General features: G+C 39.0%; 2 protein-coding genes across 3 annotated transcripts in view; one reads left to right on the forward strand and one right to left on the reverse strand.

The window, feature by feature from the left end:
- FAM189A1 (family with sequence similarity 189 member A1) overlaps positions 1 to 22,720 on the reverse strand; it is a 216,849-nt gene that overhangs the window by 26,580 nt on the left and 167,549 nt on the right. The window contains exon 19 of the transcript XR_002441859.1: positions 15,060 to 15,181. The gene's annotated coding sequence lies outside the window, so the exon portion shown is untranslated. The remainder of the gene's footprint in view (positions 1 to 15,059; positions 15,182 to 22,720) is intronic.
- The window catches only part of APBA2 (amyloid beta precursor protein binding family A member 2), a 94,895-nt gene that overhangs the window by 12,367 nt on the left and 59,808 nt on the right, over positions 1 to 22,720 (forward strand). The window lies entirely within an intron of this gene.

The following is a 22,720-nucleotide window of genomic DNA, read 5'->3' on the forward strand; positions in this document are numbered from 1 at the left end:
AATAAATATGGTTATGAGCAGTTATGGAGCATGGAAGTTCCTGCACGTAGCTGTCTTCCATACTTGTGTCCAGCTATAACCTTCCTTTATACAGAGCTACAGCAAGCTTTTACTGCAGGATTAATGCCCTTTATCCTATAGATCTGTTACATATGATTTTATATGATGTCATTTTTGAATTCACACGCTGCAGTCAGGTAAGTTGCAGTCTTCAACAAATCTTGTGTTGACACCAACTGCTGACCTAATTAACCCTGACACTACATCTTGTTCAACCACTGAGTACGTTTACTAAGGAGAATGGCTGAAGCTGCATTAATGCTTTTTGGAATTGCTTAACAGTGAATTTGCACCTTTCTTCTTGTTCTGAACTGCACTGATGGCTACTTAGCTCATCAATAACTAATAGAGGAAGTCTGTCCATGGTGTGAACTTTCATATCTTCAGTTACAGACAGACAGACTCATTCAAGTTTGAGGTATAGAAAAAAGAAGAAAAAAAACCAGCTCCAAACTTAGCCACAGAAAACAGGCTGAAAATCTCTGATAGTTAGAATTTTACCAGATAACAAGAATTCTCAACATTCCCATCTGTAGCAAAGCACATGGAGAACTTGCAAGGTATTGTCTCCTGTACTTTGCTGAAGTAATGAGGACATGCATAGAAAAACTGTCCAAGAGGTGTGGTCTAAAAAGGTATAAAAAGCATAGTATGAACTACCAAAAACTTACACCAATCTGATCTACAACTTCTGCTCTAATATTTGTATTTGTCTATTTTCATAATGACAGTATTTCAGCTTTACCACACTATAGAGAGCAGCTACAGTCTCCAGTGTTTCAAATGGTTGCTCTCCCTATGATGACTCAGCAAAAAATGAAATAAACATTCACTGTCTTCATGGAGGTCTGAAGGGAAATGAATGCTTCCTCAGCCTTTGAGCAGACTGTTGGTAGGAGGGGAACTGTGGTCAGAAGTTATTCGTCTGCTGGGGTTTAAACACTCACCAATTTACTTGTTTTTTTTTCTTCCCTTGAATCATAAGGAATCCACTGTATAGCTACAGAAGGCACATAAAATCAGGATGCCCTTTTGCAGATAATCAGAGATTTTAATAAATATTCATCCCCTTCCTTTCCTTACCAGAACTGCCCAAGATCAGAAGTAAACCAGCATTTTGCTTTTTCTGAGCAAGCTTAGATTTCCAGCATTCAGCAACTCTAGCTAGATGAGATCCACATGGCTCCCTTCTGCTCTGCAAGCCTTTAGAATCTGATGGGATAAGAAGACTTGGCATCAGAACCAAGGCAGTTAATGGCATATGACTTCCTGGCTTTAAGTAGTGCCTTTTAAACAACAGCGCTAATGCCTACATTTTAAGTATAGAACATCTGTTCCGTCAAAGATTTAACTTGAACTTTGCCTGTGGATTTCTGAAAAATGTTCTCTTCACCTTTACTGAAAAATTTTTTCAAGCCAGAGTAGGCAGTCTAGATAGTCAAAGTCTCATTTTTTTTAAAGAATCTTTTAATGGCAGGCTAATTGCATGCTTTGTTTTATACCTTGCCTGTGTTATATTTAAAGGTAACATTCTCTTATATCCCAAAGGATGAACAATTCTTTCACAATATTTTGCTTCACCCTTGATGTTCTTTCACACCCTTCATTTTGAACCACTCATAAAGATATTTCATTATTTTCCAAACAGCTGAGTGGTCTTTTATTGTAATCACTACAATTTGCAGAGAACTTGACAGATAAGTTTTCTTTCTCAAACCTCAAGACTTCCTTAAAATTGGTACTTGGAGCTGACCCTCTCTCCCAGCCAAAGATAAACAGAATCCATAAGGCTTCAACAGTTGTCTCTCTGCCACTCCACTCGAATCCATTGCTTCCCAAAGAGAAGTGGCACGTTTGGGAAGTTAGCAGAGATTTCAGAGTGCTTATTCAACGAGTGATGAATGCTTTTTATTCTTTATGTAGCATCAGAAAAGAAACAAATCTTTGAAGTCTTCTGTTCAGGCAATAAGGATACTGAGGGAGTAAAACAGCTCAATTCTCCAAAATAATAAAATCCCTATCTTTGGTATTGCAATTTCATGGGTAGAAATCTAGGTAGAGTAGTCACCACTTGGTGAAGCAAGACTTTTTTCAAATGTCATTCTTTTCATTGGTAATACAATTGTAAAAACACTTCACATCTCAGAAAACTTTAGTCTGGATGGACCCAATTTTTCTAACACAATACCAAAATAACATTTTGAAATAGATACTTCAGTGGAATTGAAAATAGTCTTTCTCTAACCGTTTATCTTACTAATTACCTCCTTCTGTTAGAGCTATGAGGTCCTGATCCTTCAATATACAGAGCATTTAGTGCTCTCATAACGTTTAAATCTCCAGAGGAGGGCCATGATGATCAAAGGGCTGGACCACCATTCCTATGAAGAGAGGCTGAAGGAACTGGGCTTGTTCATCCTGGAAAAGAGAAAGCTGCAGGGAGACTTCCAGTATTTCAAGTATTCCAGTATTTAAAGGAAGTTTATAAATGTGATGGAAATCAACTTTTTACAAGGGTAGATAGTGATAGGACAAGGGGGAATGGTTTTAAATTAAGGGAGGGGTGATTTAGATTAGATGTCAGGGGGAAGTTTTTTACTGAGAGAGTGGTGAGGTGTTGGAACAGTTTGCTTAGAGAGGTTGTGGATTTCTCAACCTTTAAGGCCAGGCTGGAGCCCTGGGCACTCTGATCTAGTACTTGATCTAGTGGTTGGCAACCTTGCCTGTGGCTGGGGAGTTGGAACTTGATGATGCTTGAGGTCCCTTCCAACCCAAGCCATTCTGTGATTTGCATAAGTGCTTTCTATGTTTCTGGAAACTGAAAGCTTTATCTGCAGGATATAAAAAGTAAGCTGCAGAGAACCAGAGTTCAAAGAAACTACAACTTCCTGGGAGAAGAATCTGACTCCCACGTCGCTACAATCTCCTATCAGGGAGTTGTGGAGGGTGACATGGTCTCCTGTGAGCCTCCTCTTCTCCAGAATAAGCAATTGTAGTTCCTTCAGCTGCTTCCCATAAGACTTGTGCTCTAGACCCTTCACCAGCTTCATTGCCCTTCTCTGGACACGTTCCAAGGCCTCAGTGTCTTTCTTGTAGTGAGGGGCAGTTTTCTCCTGAATTGTGAATGTTTATTCTGCTCCCCATCCCTGTCATCCAAATCAGGGGGCTGAGTACCTAATGGATAACTGACCTGACTATTAAAGACAGAACTAAAGAAGGCACTGAGAACCTCAGCCTTTTCCTCATCCTCAGTGGTAATATTCCCTGCCACATCCAGTAAAGGATGGAGATTCTCACTGACCCTCCTCTTGCTTATTTGTAAAAACATTTTTGTCTTTAACAATGGTGGCCAAATTAAGTTCTTGCTGGGCTTTCACTTTTCTAATTTTCCCTCTGCCTACATATCCTAACAACATCCTTGTACTCTTCCCAAGTTGCCTGTCCCTTCTTCCAAAGGTGGTAAACTCTTTTTTTCCTGGAGTCTCAGCAAAAGCTCCCTGTTCAGCCAGGTGGATCTTCTTTCCCACCAACTCATCTTATGGCACTCAGAGATAGCCTGTTCTTGCACCTTTAAGATTTCGCTCTTGAGGAATGTCTAGCCTTTCCGGACCCCTTTGCCCTTAAGAACTGACTCTGCAAGGGATTCTCCCAGCCAATGTCCTAAACAGTTCTAAGTCTGCCCTCCAGAAGTCCAATGTAGCAGTTTTGCTGACCTCTCTCCTGACTTCACCAAGAATAGAAAACTATCATTTTGTGGTCACTATGCCCAAGGCAGCTTCCAGCCACCATGTCTCCCACAAGTCTTTGTAAACAGCAAGGTGCTTCCCCTGGTATCTTCCACACACTCCAGGAACCTCCTAGACTGCTTCCTCTCTGCTGTATTTCCAGCAAATGTCAGATAAGTTAAAGATCTCCATGAGAACAAGGGCTAGCAATCACATGACTTCTGCCAGCTGCTTACTGAATGCTTCATAGAATCATAGAATTAGCTAGGTTGGAAAAGACCTACAAGATCACCTAGTCCAACCATCCACCTACCACCAACATAACCCCACTAAACCAGGTCTCTCAACGCTATATCTAAACGTTTCTTGAACACCTCCAGGGACATCATCATCAAGAGACAGACTTCATCTGTCTCTTCATCCTGGTTGGGAGGTCTACAACAGTCTCCCACCAGGATGACAGCCTTGTTGGCCTCCTCACTGATCCTTACCCATCAGGACTCAACCTTATCATTCCCAGCATTGAGCTCTGCAACACTGAAACACTCCCTAAAAGGGAGACACCCCACCATCCCTCCTTCCTTGCCTGTCCCTCCTAAAGAACTTATAGCCTTCCATTGGAGTGCTCTAGTCATGAGAGTGATCCCACCATGTTTTGGGGATGGTGACTTAAGTTTCATGTTGCACAATGGCTTCTAGCTCCTCCTGTTTGTTGCCCACACTGCATGCATTGGTGCAAGATGCTCTTCAGATGGACTATTGGTCTCACCCCTAACCCTGGCATGCTGCCGCTTTAGGCTTATCTCTGGCTAGCCTGTTTTTATCCCCTTCTCCCTTCAAACCTAGTTTAAGGCCCTCTCAGTGAGTCCTGCTGACTCCTGGGCTAGAATCCTTTTCCCCTTTGAGGCAGGTAGACCCCATCTATCACCAAAAGGCTTGGAGCTGAATAAACCACCCCACAATTTAAAAAAAAAAAAAAAAAAAAAGGCACAAAAATTCTTCTAAATAGCATCAGCCTCTTAGCCACCTGGTGATCAGGTGGGTTTTCCTGTTCCTCTCAGTATTTTTCTCTGCTACTAAAAGGATCGAGAAAAACACCACCTGAGCTCCCACTCCTTTCACTAGCCTCCCCAGTGCCCTAAAATCCCTTTTGATAGCTCTTAGGCTTCTCCCCATGACTTAATCGCTGTCAAAGTGAGCTACCAGAAAGTGGGTAATAATTGGAGAGCAGTACCAGACCAGGGAGCTTCCTATCAATGTCCCTCACCTGGGCCCAAGAGGCAGCACACTTCCCTGTGGGTAGGGTCCAGTCAGCATAGCAGGCCCACTTTTCTCCTCAGAAGGGAGTGGCCTACAACTGGGAAAGACTGCATAGCATAATATGTTGAACTTCGCATTGCAAGCTGTAAGATAGCAGGCTTTTTTCCTTTACAGCTAAATCAAGTGAATTTTGCCAAGATCCTCTGTTTCCAGCAGCCTACTACTGAAGACCATTTAGCCTACCCTGCTTCTCAACCTTTGTTTGCTTAGTTAAATTGCTTTATATTGAGCATAAGGGACAGATAGTTTTGGAAATTCAAAGTAAATGCTGTTAGGTTTCACGAGTACAGGTTTAAGGTTAATGTTTAGATGTTGTACCGAGGGACATGGTGCAGTGGGGAAATACTGGTGGTAGATGGATGGTTGAACTAGTTGATCTTGGAGGTCTTTTCCAATCTTGGTGATTCTATGATTCTAATCAGATTATTTATGCAGTAGGATTTAATATCTGCTAATATGTTGCTCGATACTACTAGGAAATAGTTCTTTCATTTGCAAGTTATAAATCCTCATCTTCAGACACTGAGGTTTTCAAATATCTGAATATCTGAAGCATCCTGCAGTTACTAGTATCATGAGTTATATCTCAGTAGAACTGTTAGGGTTTATTCAACCAAATGATATACACTTTATATGTAGTAGGCCCAGAGGTTTTTTTTTTCAGACAATACTAACCCAGTGGCTTGTTGAGGAGTGACCTTGTGAGCTATCCCTTTGTTTTTTCACAATTGAAGAAGAGTGCTGCTTTCTTGTGCCCTCTGCTGATAAATTCAGGATAAGCCTTTGTAAAGGACATCAGCTGAAGGCAGGTCACTAGCACATAGCCAATAGCTTCTTCCTTCCAAAAACCTTTCAACTAGTAACAAAGAACTCAAACTTGTGCTCTGTGAGCCTAACGAGGCCCCAAGCTTTGGCAGAGGTTGTAAATACAGATGTGACTGGGTTTTCCATCAAAAGCTCATGGTACATAAATGACTGTAAGTGGGGTTGCAGTAGCTAATGAGGTTTTACACTTTGTGCAAAAAAGCTATTCATATTTCTGTAGGGGGAGCTCCATGCAATACATTGTGATATAGAAGTACTTCTGTGTAGTAGTCTAGGTATAAGCTGTCAAGTGATGCTGTTCTTTCCCTTCTGGGCGTTATTCCTCAGTTGTGTAGGTCTGGCAGTCAGTGCTGGTAGCTGCTTTCCCCTGCCACCGTTTGTTGCTAGGCTTCTCATCTGCTCTGCTATTTCATATCAGATTGTGCCAGAGACAGAACAGTTAGGTCCACAGAGAACAGCATCTCTCTGAGACTTGCCATGCAATAAGTGATAACCTCCCATAATGCAGGATGCTTAAGATGTTAAAATGCAACAACAGAAGGTGAAATCAAAATATGAGTCTTGCTTGAAATGTCTGAATTGGCTACATCTTTACATTGTTATCAAAGTACATTGCCTATTCTTTTATAATTAAAGCTTGAAATTATGTTATGTATGCTGCAGTGATTGATAGTGGAATGAAAAAGGAATTTAAAATTCTATGGAGAGAAAGCTTCATAATAATTAGTAATATTCTTTTAGAAGTTTGAAGTAACTCTGTTTCTTTCTCAGTGATTTCCACCCTGTTCTTGGCAAGCGTTTTTCTGTGCTATATTACTAGTGCTGTGAAAGCCATTCTGGATTGCTGATAGACTCCAGACTCAAACAGTTTCTAGTCAGATGACCAGGTGCCTTGACTGGCTAATTCTGTGCTGGGTTGCTGTGAGCTACCAAAATAATACTTTCTCTGTCTTGTACAACATTCAAAACCTAGAAAAATGCAGAGGAACTATGAAAAAGACTATGGGGAAAGAGGACAGTTGAATATCATTTCTGCGCCTGTGCAAAGGTCATTTTAATGCACTAGAAAGCTGAGAGATGCTGCAAGATGAAGCCTGTGGCAAATATGGAGCTGAGAAACAGGCGAAACCGGAGGCAGAACCTCTGGATCCATCTGCTGCTCTTGAGTGTAGTGAGATGCTTCAGTATGTACTGCAGAGCATCTACAGAAAAAAAATAATTTCCCTTCTAGAACTTTCCCCATTGCACAACATACATACAGTGGTGTGCTTAGAGAACATAATTCAACCTTGAAAGTCAAAGTGTTTTTCACAGACCTTTAGGTAATTCTAATTCTTTGCAAACAAAGGTGCTTAATTTTGTGCATTTGAAAGAGGAATTCATTCTTTCATGTGATATCTAAATTTAAGTTCTTATGTATCTCAGTGCTGCTTACTAAAATTGCTGATGCGGGTATTGTTGGTTTTAATATAGATGCAGCTGATCCTGACTAGATTTGCTGTGCTTTGTTTCATAGTTCTACTAAAGCTTTGAATCAGATCCATTCATGAGGCATCTTGTACTACATACAGAAGTACCCCAGGACACTGTAGAAATTAATATTCCATCTGTGATTGTAGCTAATAGTTAATTTATCACTTGGCAGTGAGAAACAAGAGGCTAGATTACTGATTAATTATAATTAAGCTTCATAGAATGCTCATATGTAGGCAGAAGTGGAAGTGTTAACGTACAGGTGGTGACCCTTTGCAAACTGCAGTCTATTTTGGTGGTGTTAAATCTAGCAGTTTAAGAAATAAATAAGAACAGTGGTAAAAAGTACCAGTAATTTTAGTTCAGCTAATTAAAATTTTATGACTAGCACAGAGGATTTGAATTCATGATATCTTCAAGTTTGGCATGGGGAAATAAAAGAATTCTCAAGAGTTGACTTTTGTTGTAACCTGTCACATCTTATTATGCTGTTTCCAACCTTCTCTGATTTAAAACAAAACAAATTTTTGTTTCTTCATTAGAAAGGCAAGGAAATAGTCAACTACAACCAGCAGGTACATCTGAAATAATACCATGATTGCTATCACTGACTGTTCTAAGAAACTGCATCCAGTGGTGAACTTAAGAATAATTAGGTTTTGTCACCTGGGAAGAACCTTCAGAAAAATACCATAAGGAGATGTATGTGAATTCCAGTAATCATCTGACACATAGTTAACAAATGAAATCAAGAGAAACACAATAATATGTCCTCTTAAGTACACGTAGCTAAAAAGTAAACAAATAAATCTCATCTACTTCTGTGTAGGTATGGAAAAGAGGTACTCTTGGGCCAGCCTCTTCATCTGGGCTTGAAACATCCATGCCATGGGTATAATTCCGGTTATTTATGGTTGTGTATACATGCCTGCTCTGCACTAAAACTCTTTTGGGCGTTTGGGTTTTGTTTTTAAACCATAATAATTTTAAAAGAAAAATGTTAGATATTTCAGGCTATCTAATGAATTCTGATGTTCATTTTTCCTAATGAATTCTTGTGCAGTGTCACAGGGTCAGATATAGCCTGATGTGAAATGTGTCATCCTTAATTTATCTCTGTGGCAAAGACATACAGTTGCGTTAAGGATGGAACTGATTGGGGTTGGCTGTTAGCTTCAGGAAGAGGCAGGTGCAGGTCCAGTAATTAGTTCTAAAAACCTCTATCTGTCAGACATTGTGGATCTAATAGATAGAGATCATGGCAGAAAAATCTGACAGCTTTTGACCCAGTCCTGTAATCCAGTTTCACTGCCACCATCTTTAGCTGAGACTATTCTTGGAGTCTTCCACCTGTGGGAAAAATGCTATCAAGAATAGTGGAAGTAAAGAGTATATCAGATGATTTAGGAGTACTAAACTGAAACCCTCTTGAAGTAGGCGTGCGTGGGAAGGACCCTGGCCCGGCTCCATGTAGTCTTAGAAGGGATTCAATGCTATTATAGTTGATAATTTAAGGTGCAAAGCAGTGTGCAGACTGGGCTTTTCTTTTGTTGTTACTTCACCAGTTCAGATGTATTGAACTGATCTGTGGATTCAGCCCAGCTAATTGCAGAGCATCAGATACTGTTATCATGGAAACTCCTTTACGTTCAATTGGAAAGAGTCCTTTAATTCTTTCAGAGAACAAGAGGAAGGTTGTGGAATCTCCCACATGGTTTTGCCTCTCCCTTTATCCTAAAGAAACAGATTCTGTTGCTTTGGAATGGGAACATTTTGGTTGTCCTTAATCTTTTAAAGTGGACAAGAGCTACCATATTTCTTTTCCTGGTCTTCTGAGTCTTTTGTTTGCTGTATTTTCTTTTAGAAGACACTGCTAATTATGTATTTCCTCAGTATAGACTTTGATCTCATAGTAAGAGAGGAGTTAGATGCCTGCAGTGCACGCTGCTGTTGCTTTTGGAATATATCTTTTTTCATGTGGTTTGCATATTGGTGCTCTATTATGCTGCTTTTGTGTGACCTGTAATTTTCTTGCTAGTCATACTTGTGTTCTAATTCCACAAAAAGATTCATTTCTTAGTAGATCAGTTTGAAATATATTTTAGACATATACAGCTATCTGTTTTGCTTGCTCATATTACACTAGCCTTTTTAATATATACTCTCCCATATTGACTATCTTTAATTGGGTACTCTAAGGCTGTTTCCATAACTCCACTGGATCCTTAGTGCTCTCTGCAGAGGTAAAAAAACCAAAAACAATAGTGGTCACGCAAGTACCTTTACAGGGTTATTCAGCTAATTTCTCTGCATCATGTCAGGATTTCACTGATAAATGATTTTGAGGAAAGATGTTCAATTCTCATAAGCTTAAATGAAAGGTGAAAAAGTACGGAAAAAATCTCAGATCAGGCTTGTCTTGAACAAACAAGATATGCTTTTTTTGCTATAGTATAGTTGTAGTACATCAGGCTGGCCCAGAATTGGAAACAGCATTCTCATTTGTCATGCGGTACGATCAAGTCTGATGCAGATTTGCAGACCTGCACAACAGTGATAAGACATCAACACTTATTTTTATGCCACTTTGAGTGTAACCAGGAGCAGTTTGGGGTATAATGTAGTGGAATTTTCCAGTGTTTCATTTATTGTCTGTAGCCAATGACATATAGGCATTTTCTATGCAGAGCAGCAGTTCTATTTTCTTCAAAATAGTTGTCATAATTGTGGTTTTGGATGAAAAGATAATCTTTCAAGATTAGAAAACACTAGGTTTGACACTTCAGTCCGCAGACAGGTAGCTAATCCTAAACCCATTGAGCAATTCTAGAGCCTTCAGTTTTACTGCTGGTGTAGTAAAGGTGACACTGTTCATGTAGTTAAGAATTTGCAGGGTTGGGCTTTTTCATTGCTGAAGCAATAACATTTATTTTTAATAAGATGCTCTAGTCCTTCTGTGCAGACCTTTGAAATGGTTGTTCCCCAGACTGCTGCTTCACACACGATAGTGTTGTTTTTGGGCTGCAGTTGCAACAGAGGAGGCAAATAAAAATAAGTAAGAATAGATAGCTTGTGTCATTATGGTTTAAAGTCGAACTGATCAAGCAGAATTATCTCTGCCTAGCTGCATGAAATCTGCAGTGCCTACAGTAATTTGGATTAGAGGCAAACAGGAACATTTTTAAGTGGATTTAGAAAGACATCTCATGATAATCCTAATATACTACAAAATAACTGATGATGTATTCAGAGCTACTTAGAACTGATGGAAGAGAACTACATGTGTTTTCGTAGTTTAATATCTTTTCTTTCACATAATGTATACAGGCATGCATTTACTTACTAACCCTTGAGTGATATATAGGAGGCTGTTTTTTCTTAGTTTATTTCCAAGATCTTTCTGTGTTATTTCACCTCCATCCTTTTCACTTCAGTTAAAATTCAAATCCATGCCTCCGGCACTATTTACGAAATAACTTATCTCTGGAAAGTAATAAGCAGGCCAATTAATTTATTTTATATTTTCATCTAAGTTCTATTATGTATTGACTTTAAGTATCCTTTTATATATAATCTTGTCTGCATTCATTTTTCAGCAAACCTCATTTTTATAAAACTGATGGTAATGGGATAGATTGTACAAATAGCCCTAGGAAAAAGGAGACTTGAGGTCTCTGGCACAGACATAGTTCTTTGCACCAGACAGCTGTGCTGACTTACAGGGAAGTGGAGTCCATGATAGCATAAAGAAGCATGGTATGGCATTTAGAAAAGTGACTGTAAAGCAGACTGTAAACTGTAGTGTCACTAGGTAGCTAAATGTGATCCCTAAAGAATTTGAAATACACTTCAAGTTTCAATTATGCTGATCTGAAATTAAAGTTCTGTGATGATAAAACTAGACATGTTCAAGTGAGAGACTAGATTACAGCAAAATACATGCTCCTTAAAAGTTCGTGTGCTGTTGGTATGTTTAAGAGCCATCCTTGATAAGAGAATGTAACGGTTATTGTAAAAGGTGGACATATTTGACAGTTTCCAGACATTGTCTATATGACTTGTGTATTGAGAAAACAGCAGTTTAATGAGGAAGCACACTTTTCTACCAGATGTGTTCTCCTGTAGTGAGAATCAGAACTTAACAGATGGATCAGGATTTGTTTACAGTTAAAATTTACATTACTTTAATACTTGGAGTGGATGTAAGTCAAATTGTAAAGTGCTTTTCCTAACAATAGGTAAAATACTGGTTATTGTTACCAGCACGTCATCTGATAGATGCAGTCTATGTCAGCATATTGTAAATTCATTTTTGCTTCTTTTGTTCATACATGTGCCTTTCTTGGCAATACATGTTCTGTAGCAGAGTCCTGCTGAAATACATCTCAAAAAAATTCAAAGAATCTACAATTGGGAACTTCATGAATGAGCCATATACTCAGTGTAAATTCAAATAAAATCCAGTACTTAAGTTTAAGTAAGTGAGAATAAGTGAGGAAAAATTAGTCCCGTTCACTCAGGAATAAAAATGCCAGTGGTGAAATGAACTGTTTCTAGGAATTTCATGTATCTGCAGGTTTTTTTTGGTTGGTTTTTTTTTTTTTTTTGTAGGAGGTCTTGCTTCACTTTTCAGAGCTTGAAGTTTTATTTGCTGAAGCCCTAAGCCCTTAGATACTGTACAGTCTATTGATTTTGTTCTCCATGCTGCAGCTAACGAAATGGATGAAAACATATGGTGATGAAAATGCTAGGAGTCCTTCATTGTCACAGCACTGTACAAATATTGGCTAATGGATAACTATTATCCTCATTTTCACCTATTATCTAAAAAATGTTTTGTTCTTTTTTGGGGGGAGAAAAAAAAAGCGTAGCTTAATTTTGCAGAACCAAAATTTTGATGTTCTGTTTTATTTAGCACCGATACCTCACAGTGGAGTATTTAAATGCAATAATGAGTTTAGAGTACAAATTAAGCCAGCCTGGTATTCTGAGTTTCTCCAAGTACTTTTTGGAGAAACAAAAGAAACAAGTAGGTATTCAGTTGCTGGCACAAGCAGGAAAAAGTCTGTTCATATCCCAAGCATAAGTAATAGAGTGAAGTCTGTCTTTTTCATGCAGGAATTGAGCAAAGTTTTAAGGTGATAATTACAGATCTTGAGCTCTTTCTTCAAGAAAAGAATCATAAGTATTTAAGCTAACATTAAATATATCTCATCACGTCAACGTCAAATAAAAGTTAATAATTTGGCAGTGTCCAACTTTTTACGCAAACTTAATGAAAAATTAACATGGGTTTATTTTATATGTACATGTACAAGTAATATACTAGCATGTACTTTTTCATAAAGCATCACTAAGGGAGGCTTCAGCCAGTGCCAAACATACAGAGCACTGTAAGGAAAAGTAGAATCATAGCATCATAGAATCTTTAAGGTTGGAAAGACCAACAAGATCTAGTAATTTATGAGTAATTTATAATCTCTTTTAGACTTCAGTGGAAACATTTAAAATTCTGTAAATTCACAGAGGGAAAAAGGATGTCTTCGCATCACATTTTGTAGATTTTTTTCCAAAAAATCGAGTACAGCAGAGTCTGTTTATTGTATAAAATATTGTACATGTTTGGATTTATCATAGACATTGTTAAATACTTGCCCTGAAGATACCATGACACTTAGTTAAGGTACTTAGCACCTTACATGATCACTGTCAGCATCAGACATAACACCTTCAGGAGAAGTTTTATTTAGTTTTCGTGATAATTCTTGTGTGAAGTCCACATACTGCCCCAAGACAGGCAAGATTCTCATGAAAACATTTAAATATTTTAAGATGAATTAAAATAGAAACAAACAGATATGTTTGCTTGTTCGGGTAGGGTCTGAAAATGTTCCAGGAATCCACTCAGGATTCCTGTGATTCAGCACATGTTAAAAGCATAAATTTCTGTCCTGATCTGTCTTTCACTCTGATGGAGTATCTGATGAGAAATAAAATGCCTTTTATTTTTGTTGCATAACTCAGGAACAATTTATGTCTTCCTGAACCCCCCCTCCCCATTCCCCAAATTACACATAATAATAGAATTTATTATTCATATTCTGCTTACTAGGCATAATTGTTTTGAGTCTTCTTGGATAATTATGTCTTTGTGCAACACCTTGGCATAGTAGCCTCTATTTGTCCTCTACAGTAGGCACACTAGTCCTCTGTTCTGGTGATTCCTTTCTTACTTCATGCCTTAACAAGAGGGTGAACAGTTCTTTTCTGCCAAGACAGCAGACCTTTCTTATTCCAAAAAGACAACGTTATTCCCTCTTTGACCTTTAAGAAACATAATTGCTAGAGTTTTATTTGACTGAAATCCATGGGGTTGTTCATCAAATCAGATTTGCAAGGAAGCCTGGCAGCATTTCTGTAAATGCTGGAGTTGGAATGCTACTTATTCATTCAGCATGCATTCTTGGTTCTGTGGTTAGATGTAGAAAATTGCTGCAGTATGGTGCAGTGGTACATCAGCTCGCTGCCACCTTTTGGCACCGATCCCAAAGGTTGAATCTTATTGCAGCCAAGTTTTGCAGTACTTCTAAGCCCTACTGTGTAAAGGACTTGAGAAAATTAACTGCTCTCTAATTGTAGATCTCAAGGACATTATAATAAAACAATGTAGTAATATAATAATGTACAATGCAGTACAAATGGCAGATTGTATAATCTGAAATAAAATACAGTAAAATTTATTGTAAAAGAAACATCGCAATAAGCAGAGAGAATGTGTTCAGAATGCTATGGAACCAAACTATTGCAAGATCAGTTAAATCTGATTGACCTCAGAGGCGTGTTTAAATGCCTTTGGTAGGAAGTAGTACTATCTTGGGTACAGCTTCTAGGAAATGCACCATATTAGCTGTAATGTTCTTTCATGGACTTTTAATGAGTGAACAGATCATTTAGTGACTATGTAAGACTGCATACCTTTTAACAGAATTTTAACTTCAGAGGTATTTTAGTTTTAGAAACAGCACTAGAAATTATTTTGAGTCTAAAACCAACTCATTCCTCTAAAATTTTTGCAAGGTTCTAATTTATTGTTTCTTCTGTTTTAAAACTCATACTTGCATTACTGCCACAACTGCTTTAGAAGACATAAGGAAAACCAAATCCCTTGCAGAGCCGAACAATTCAAGAGCTGCAAAACTGTTAGAAAAGTTTTCTTGTAAGTACTTCCATCTCAGCCACATAGTCTTGGGGCAAGTCACTTCAGATATAAATTGAAATTCAATCTGCAAATGCAGACATGGTGGCTACAACTAGATCCTCAGTTGTCTTAATCACCTGTGTGTTAAAATGGATTTAGCAGACCACTAAATTCCTCCCAGCTCTGCCTCAGTGAGTGCTGGGAGGAATCTTTCACTTATTCACCTAAGCACAGCAGTAGCTCAAAAAGCATGGAAATGTGTTCTTGTCCCTCTGTGAGCCTCTGTACCTTCAGTACCTCTGCAGATCAGGATGCACAGAAGTCTCTTGCCAAACTGGGATTCTGAGCACTTAGGTCACACTGGAGTAGCCCTATACAGTGTGGTTATTTAACAGTGCACCTGGTATTACTGACATGAATATTCAAAAATCCTTTGGAATGTTAATGATATCACTTACTCTAGGTGAAGTGTCTTCATAATCTTATCCAGCTTCTGCAGAAACATTGTCTGTGTTCCCCTGATCTGCACTGCTTAAGGTATTCTTTTATAGAAGTAATCTGCAAGAGTCTGGTCTAAATCCTAAAAAAGAGGAAAAAAGAAAAAAATCCAAATGAAGATACAACACTTAATATAAAATACGCAGCTGCTAACCAAGGGAAGTATACATGAAAAATTTTGATTAAGAGTAATATTTCAAACAGAGATACTTAATTTCATCTGCCAAACCATATCAGTTTATTTTTGTTTCATGATTATATTCTGATTATGATGAGGATATGTGGAAGTATTTAAAATATACTTTAAGTATGTATCTATTGGAGTGAACACATGGGCTCTTGTTTTAACTGAGAGAGAGATACATTATCTGAGATCATGCAGAGCTCATATATCTGTTAAGATTTTGAATTGAATGAAACAGTAACATAAAAGTTCAGTTGTCATTAACATAGTGGGTAAAAAACCTTTTATAGGTCACTTTGCTCCAACTCTAAAACATGAAGTTGACCTCTTCTCTCATCTGAGAATGGATGCTGTACTGAGAAATGCGTTAAGTAGAGATCTCAGTAACTTAAAATGACTGCATGCCTGTTCATTTAATGACTTAAATTGGTTTTCTTTTCATACTTTTGTGCATAGGAAAAATACTAGTACAAACTTTATGGAAGAAAGGATGATACCACAGTATTTGCAGCAACACATTGTAGGTGCTAAGGACACTGAGAAAGATGTATATAAAAATTTAAGGATGTAGAAATATCATCATAGAATGGCCTGGGTTGAAAAGGACCTCAAAGATCATCTAGTTTCAACCCCCCTGCCACAGGCGGGGTCGCCAACCACTAGACCAGGCTGCCCAGAGCCACATCCAGCCTGGCCTTGAATGCCTCCAGGGATCACCTTGAACTTTTATTCCTCTCTCATGTTTAAGCTGTTAGACCAAATTGCATTCCTCCTATGACACTGCTGTAGAGTTGCTTTCTGTTTTGTGACTTTTCACTCTGGTAGTCAAAGATCAGAACCACTGCTCTGTTCTCAACTGTCTTTACCATTGCCAGCATGTTTTTCTTCTTGAAATGGTGCCCTCCCCTGTCAGTCTTTCATAGTTCCATCCATTTCTGTGTCCCAAAATATTTTTTCAAGGTATTCTTCCAAGGAATCTCCTTCCTTTTCTGTAGAAGTCTGTACAGCCCTGTTCATTGTTCTGTCTTGTTTTCCTTCATGCCCTTAGTCTTAGTAAATATCAAACACAAATTCAGTTTCCCCCTGTAGACAATACTTTTTTATCTATCATTTAAGCCTGCAGATAGCACCTCTCTTTTTATGTGCTATCCTAAATGTAGAACATTCTTTCAGTATCGTATCCAGGTAAGTCAGCTGCTTCTACATATTCTAATTAAGTCATCTGATTTTTGTGATGTTTCCTCTGACCTTGGTGAAAGCAATTTCTTTTATATATGATCAGACTACAATACTTTCTCACACCCTTATGTGACTGCATCACCTCTTATCTTGACAGCACTGCTTCCATTTCCATTACAATAATAATAATGATTTAAAAAAATGGCTATTCAAGTGAAAACTTTTAAAGTTCTTATTTTCTGTTCATCAGCCAACTGATGAGACTCTTGATGATATCTGAAAAGTCATGGTGGTCAGGTGAAGTCCCTGGTGACTGGAGAAAAGGCAGTACAGCATCCATTTTTAAGAAGAGTAGGAAAAACAACCCAGGGAGCTACTGGGCAATTAGCTTCACCTCAGTGCTAGGGAAGGAGATCCTCCTGGAAGCTATGTAAAGGCACATGGAAGAGAGGGAGGTGATATGGGACAACCAGCATGGCTTCACCAAAGGCAAGTCCTGCCTTGTTTCTATGATGGCATAACTGCAGGAGTGGACAAGGGAAGAGACACTGATGTCATCTATCTGGACTTCAGTAAGGCCTTTGACGCATTCCCCCATAACATCCTTCTTTCCAAATGGGAAAGATATGGATTTGATGGGTGGATTGTTCAATAGATGAAGAACTGGTTGTGAGATTGCAACTGGAGAGTGTAGTCAATGGCTTATTGTCTGAATGGAGATTGGTAACAAGTGGCATCCCTCAGGGGCCAGTACTGGAACTGGTGTTCTTTAAGATCTTCATCACTGACATCAACAATGGGATTGAGTGCACCCTCAGCAAGTTCATGGATAACACCAAGCTGTGTGGTATGATCAACATGCCTGAGGGACTGGATGCCATTCAGTGAGACCTGGACAGGCTTGAGCAGTGGGCCCAGGAGATCCTCAAGAGATTCAATAAATCCAAGAGCAAGGTCTTGTGCCTGGGTCATGGCAAGCCCTGCTATCAGTACAAGCTGGGAGATGTAAGGATGGAGCGCAGCCCTGCCAGAAGGGACTTAGGGGTACTGGTGGATGGCAAGCTGGACATGAGCCAGCAATGTGCCCTTGCAGCCCAGAAAGCCAACCATATGCTGAGCTGCATCAAAAGAAGCGTGGCCAGCAGGTCAAGAAAGGTGATCCTGTGCCTCTGCTCTGCGGTGTGAGACCTCGTCTGGAGCACTGCAACCAGATGTGGAGTCCTCAGTACAGGAGAGATGTGGACCTGCTGGAGTGTGTTCAGAGGAGGGCCACAAAAATGATCCAAGGGATGGAACACCTCCCCTGCAGGGAAGAGAAGGCTCCAAGGTGACCTGAGAGCAGCCTTTCAGTACCTAAAGGGGGGCTGTAAGAAGGAAGGGGATAGACTTTTTAGCGGGGTCTGCTGCCATAGGACAAGGGGAAATGGTTTCAAACTAAAAGAGGGGAGATACAGACTGGACATAAGGAAGAAGTTTTTTAAAGTAAGGGTGGTGAGGCACTGTAACACCCAGAGAGGTGGTGAAGGCCCAGTCCTTGGAGACATTCAAGGTCAGGCTGGACCAGGCTCTGAGCAACCTAATGTAGCTGCAGGTGTCCCTGTTCATTGCAGGGGAGTTGGACTAGATGACCTTTAAGAGTCCCTTCCAACTCAGATGATTCTATTCATATTTACCAAGGTAAATAATTCACTGCATTCGTTTGTAAGGGTAGTTATTTTCACCATCATGGTTTAAGCCAGCAAGAAGGTTAAGAGCAAAATTAAAGTAAGAAGTGAAATAAAAATTACGATTTTTCCAGTTAAGTAAATTTAGGCTGATCATTGTAGATTTACCTATTATTCCAAGTTTTCAGTAAAAGCTTTGTGTGTTATTGATTAAATCCAGTCTTTCCCATCCTGTCTCTACACCAGTATGAGGTTATATTGGCTGTATCACATTTTACAGTTTTGCAGTAACTCTGTGTCAGATAAATTTTTTAACAGAAGATACTTAACTGCCAGGTCTATTCAGATGGGACTTCATCACCCATTAGTTAATTTTTTTAATAAGCATTTTGTGCCTACTCCCTTGCATCTAGGAGACAGTGCTATGAAACACCTGAAATGATTTATGTATATCCTGCAAATTAATTTTGAAAATTTTACTAAACCCACCTACCAAAAAAAAAAAAAAAAAAAAGTGTGTACTGTGACTGACCTTGTCCTTACATTCACTTTTGTAGGAGTCTGTTGGCTTTTACTTTGTAACTAAATAATGAACTTCTTAGGACATGGAAAATCTTACCATTCTGTATTTTACCATCCACTTAGCTATTATGCCTGAGTACTTTGTAATATGAATAGTAAAACGTAATAGACTCTATTTCCTCTGACTCAGTGAACTGCCAACACAAGGAAGAGGAATGTGTAGATTTCTCATCCTTCTCAGGTGGGAGAGTAGAAATAAATAAGAGAGAGCTATTTACCAGCTCATTTTTATTATTTTTTATTATACTAATAATTTCTTTTGTCCAGCAGGATAAAATGTAACTAAAACTTAACTTGCATCATCTCCAGTAAGCATTAGTAAAAATGTTTATGGAGTATAGGGGATGAGCTCTAGATAATTTCTCGAGATGAATGCACAAATTATTTTTTTTAGATAGTATCATGGATAAGATATAAAAATAAATAAATGTATAAAATGTAAAGTTGGGATCCTGTTGGGTGTTTTCAGCTTCTGTATGCATGTCATGTCCATTGCCTTAACGTACTTAAAATGACTTTGGAGGTCTGCCTGTACGATCTCTAGAGAGACAGAGAACTTCAGTCCTCAGAAGTTAGTAAGGACTTTTATTAGAAATATGGAAATGAATAAAGTTGAGTACAGAGAGTGCCTCTGTTTCCTGGTGTGAGACACCTTGCTTATTCCAAGTTTTAAATTGTTCTGAAGAGTAGCTGAGGTAATCTGAAACTATTTAAAACTCCCAAATGGTGTTAGTAAAATTCTTCCTTCACATTTTTTCCCCCATTAAGAGTTCAGATTTTCCCCCACTTTTACTCCAGAAGTATTCATTACGTTTTCAAAATTGTGACATCCACCTTGATTGCAGGCCTAGGTAATTTTCTGCCATTGTTTTGAAAAGGTAGATTTTGGCTTCCACATGATTTCAGTGTATGGGGTGTTCAACAGTGATACAGCTGCGCCAAAGCAAGCAATTTAACACCAAAATTTTTATATTATCTGTTCTTGAACAGATGGTACCCTTCCTTATTCTGTAAGCATAAATTACTGCTAAGCTTAGAATAATTTATTCATTCCTTAGAAGTGTAGCCAATAGCTTGCTATCTAGCGACATGAGTGTTCACTTCCATCAGCTCCATTAGTGATCCAAAAGCAAAACTCATCTCTTGGGATGTCATAACCATTTTGAGATACACCTGGGAGGACTCCAGGCCTCTGCACCAATAGGTGAATATGGATTTCTTTCATCCATGAAATAATACTGGAGAGGATCATGTTAGTAGAAGAACTCCAGGCATGACTCAATACATATTACCAACCTAACAGAAAACAAACCTCTGCTTGTGGAAAAGACAGTGCAATGGAAATTGCTTAAGGACACTTCCTGTATTTATTGTCACTTGAAATAACATGCTGCTGGTTTTTAGTTGTTTGGAATGTTAAAGTTCCTGTAAAGCTAAGGAGACATTTGAAAGAAGTTACTGTGCACTTTAATTATTCCTGTTCTTGAGGACATTTTGTGCTCAGCTGTTTGGATGATTTTCAGCTGAGGTCTGAAAAACACAACCAAAGAATGAGGAAACAGCGTTGAAGAATAACCTCAGGATAATACTAAAACTTTTAAAATCTTGCACGTAAGGGATGTGATAAGCATACAGAAATAGTGGTTGTATGCATCTGGCCAGACACTACAAATCTTGCATAGAATGCCCAAGATGTATAGGAGTATGGTCTCATGACAAAGCATAAATCCAGGTGCTGTTGTTGGAGACCCACTGTGATTCAGGAATAAGGGCACAGAGCGTTCTAGCTGATCTCTAAGAGTCAGTGTAATTTTGGTTTGGTGGCATTTTTGTTTTACAGTTCTCTGTCACTTTAATTGCTCCTGCAGGACTTCTGCCACGGTGCTGTATACTGGAACAGTCACTGACACTGTACGTTTGTAGCTAGAGTTGTAACAGCTTGGGCCCCTCAGCCCCAAACACAGCACTGACATCCAGGAGTGAGATTAGTCAAAAATTTGACATGATTGTTTATTTTTAGTCTTGGAAATGCAGAATGTGTTGTAGTTTTACCCCACTGAACAGCTCATGGGTAGATTTTCTAAAGATACTACAGTATGTAAATGATAATTTTGGACAATTTACAGTGATTTTTCCTCTGGGGGTTGAATTTGTGAGCTTTGCAAGTGTATGCCTGAGGACAAAAATAGAAGAATACTTTGGCATAGTCTTAGATCACCTGACACACTGTAAAATTCATCTTCTAGGCCTCCTAACGTTACTTTCAACAGCATGTTCCTTAATGGTGACATTCTTGTCTATGCTGCATGGGTGGGTTTTCTCATCAGTAGCTGTCACTATCCTTTGTCTAGCTGCTGATTCTTTTTTATTTTCCATTTGCTCTGCCAGTTTCTCCTCCCTTTCTCATTTTCCATTTTCTCTCATTTATCAAAGTGCTACATTTTGCAGACATCCCTGGCCGCTTACCTATTCATAACTGCAAGTCCTCTAAAAGAAGTTTCAGTTTAGAAGCTTTCTTATGAGTCTTCAGTTGTTGCCATTCTTTCATGCACTTGTAAAGGCATGCAGTTCAGAAAGTGTCATGATTTCTGAAGTGAGCTTAGCAGATTAAAGTGTAGTGTATTTTATTATTTATTATTTAAAGTTAACCTGATTCAAATTACCTGCTCATTTTTCATCTATGATTTGTACCCACTTCAAAATTTTGTTGTTGTTGTTATTGTAAAATAAGTAAAGATTCACCTTAGTGGATTTATTTTTAAAATTTACATACCTCTATTGAAATTAACAGATGTGGAAAACCACTAGCTGTAACTATTTTGAAGGATTCGGGTCCTGTTTAGACAGAGACACCTGAATGCATTCACTTGATTCATAGACTGCCTGCCTGCAGTGCCTCTCCTAAAACACATCCTGTAGCTTTCATCTAAAACATAATTACTATATAATGGAAGTAGTTTGTCTTTTCTTAATAGATAGATTGAGGAGATGAGGGATACTCTGCTTAATAGTTGCTGCTTTATGAAATATGCTGAGATAAAAATATGCTTGCTCCAATCAGCTTGCTGTGTCAAATTGTGTTTTTCCCTAGTTAAGAAAAGCAATGGTATCCCAGCTGCAGTGGCTGCTTGGGGATACCAAACTGATCTGAATTCCAGCATCTTTGCAGTGAAATGTCATAATAATGACAAAAAATTCTTTGCATACTGTAATAATGTATCCTGAAACAACAACAAAAGCAACAGGAATGCTTTGGTCTGTAACTATGAAATTCTTACTGTATTCAGTTTAAGATTAGAATGTTCACGTGGAGGCCAGTCACAAGTGGTGTCCTCCAGAGGATCTTGGGGACTGGCTTGGGATTGGTGCTCTTTAACATCTTTATCAATGACATAGACAGGGGGATTGAGTGTACCCTCAGGAAGCTTGCTGATGACACTAAGCTGAGTGGTGCAGTTGAAACAATAGAAGGGAGGGATGCCATCCAGAGGGACCTGGACAGACTTGAAAAGTGGGCCCATGTGAACAGAGTGAGGTTCAGAAAGGCCAAGTGCAAGGTGTTGCACTTGGGCGTGGGTAATCTCAGATGTGTTTGCAGCCTGAGAGAAGAACTCACTGAGAGAAGTCCTGCTGAGAAGGACTTGAGGGTCCTGATGAACAAAAAGCTGGCCATGAGTCAGTAGTGTGTGTTTGCAGCCCGGAACGCCAGCAGTATCCTGGGCTGCATCCAAGACAGGTGGTCAGCATGGCGCAATAGGCAACTGTCCCCCTCTGCTCTGCCCTTGTGAGGCCCCATCTGGAGTACTGCGTCCAGGTCCAGGGCCCTCAGAACAAGGACGGGGAGCCAGTGCAGTGGGGCCAGAGGAGGGACACAAAGATTATCAGAGGGCTGGACTTGCTCAAGAGCGTAATGGAAGTCTGGGATAGAGAAAAACTTCTCTTTGTCATCTAAAATAAAACAGTTTACTGAATAAGGATTCTAACTCCTCTTCTTGAACTCTTATCGAAACCT

The sequence above is a fragment of the Numida meleagris genome, chromosome 9 (assembly GCF_002078875.1).
Source record: "Numida meleagris isolate 19003 breed g44 Domestic line chromosome 9, NumMel1.0, whole genome shotgun sequence".
NCBI classification, from domain to species: domain Eukaryota; kingdom Metazoa; phylum Chordata; class Aves; order Galliformes; family Numididae; genus Numida; species Numida meleagris.